This window comes from Echinops telfairi, unplaced genomic scaffold (assembly GCF_000313985.2).
Source record: "Echinops telfairi isolate 266 unplaced genomic scaffold, ASM31398v2 ScPeMD7_7412;HRSCAF=8450, whole genome shotgun sequence".
Taxonomy (NCBI): Eukaryota; Metazoa; Chordata; class Mammalia; order Afrosoricida; family Tenrecidae; genus Echinops; species Echinops telfairi.
In genome coordinates this window covers 3,640,934-3,642,189 of record NW_022111312.1, presented here as the reverse complement: position 1 = coordinate 3,642,189, position 1,256 = coordinate 3,640,934, and the positions used below count along the sequence as shown (strand labels likewise).

The following is a 1,256-nucleotide window of genomic DNA, read 5'->3' as shown; positions in this document are numbered from 1 at the left end:
GTTGCCGGCCATGGCGGCCAGCGGAGAGGCCCTGGAGGGCCTTCTCGGGGAAGATGCCCTGCGAGCCGTGAGCGAGCACCAGGCCCTCTGTGAGACCTTGCTGGACAGGCTGGGCGATGTGGGTGCGGAAGAGAGTCAGCTGGAGGAGCTGAGAGACCAGGAGGACGGGAAGGCGTCCTGGGGGCTACTCCTGGCCCTGCAGAAGAGACCCAGCTTCCTGTCGCTCATGCAGCAGATCAAAGGGTCCACTCGGAACACGCTGCGGCTCCTGCTGGGCAACCCGCAGGCCGCTCAGCTCCTGCCCATGCAGGAGCTGGCCAGGAGCGCCGAGGTGCAGACCTTCATTGACGGCCTGGCGGAGCTGCGCACCTTCCTGTTCGAGAAACTGCTCACCAGCCCGATGGAGGCCAAGGACAGGGCCCAGTACATCCAGGATGTCAGCCGGAGGAACCAGAGGAACCAGGAGGTGGTGGGAGCCCTGGAGAAGGAGCTGGCAGCAAGCATCAGCGACAGGAATGCCGAGGTGCAGCCCCCTTCCCCTGCCCCCCAAGGCCGTGGGAGCAGGAGCCGCGCCGGGTGGGCTGCTCATCCCACTCCTTCAGCGCTGGCCCGTAAGATATTCTCGGCTTTGAACCTCCCCAACTGAGGCCCTCTGCTCGGCCTTTCTCCCACCGCCACCTTCTGGTCCCCAGCCAAATGAGCATTTAACTCGTGTGCCTCCAGGAGGAGCCAGGGCTCCAAGGGATTCCCATGGCTTTTTCTTCCTCCTCGTTCATTTCCCTCAAATACTGCTGTTGAGTACTCACTAGATGCCGGGCCTGGTAAAGACACCTCCCCACCCTACACACGCCCGCCATGGTCCCAGCCTCATGGGCGCCACAGGCCAGGCAGGAAGTCCGTGGGATGGGCCTGGTTTCATCACAGTTTGGAGAAGCCCAGGTGGGTCACAGGAGAAGAGAGCTTAGACCGAAGGATCAGGGGCAGTAAAGCCATGATGGGGGGCACACGAGGGCAGGAACCAGCCCCAGCAGGAGTTGGGTGTAGAGGGAGAGGCCAGCGTTTTCTGACAAGCATCTCTGAGGCTTGTTACAGAGCAGCCCCAGCCCCGCCCGCCATTCCTAGGGAAGAGCCAGGGCCAGGGGCCAGGCGGGCTGACCTCACGGGTGAGCCCAGGCCGCAGTGTACCCTCTGCGCACCCCACCCCACCCCAGTGCTCTCTCTGCCGTGGGGGCGCCTCCGTGGGACCAGACTCCTCC

At 64.1% G+C, this 1,256-nt stretch overlaps 1 protein-coding gene across 1 annotated transcript in view; it reads left to right on the top strand.

The window, feature by feature from the left end:
* Window positions 1-1,256, top strand: part of IQCD (IQ motif containing D) — a 7,536-nt gene that overhangs the window by 3,397 nt on the left and 2,883 nt on the right. The gene's annotated exons all lie outside the window — the stretch shown is intronic.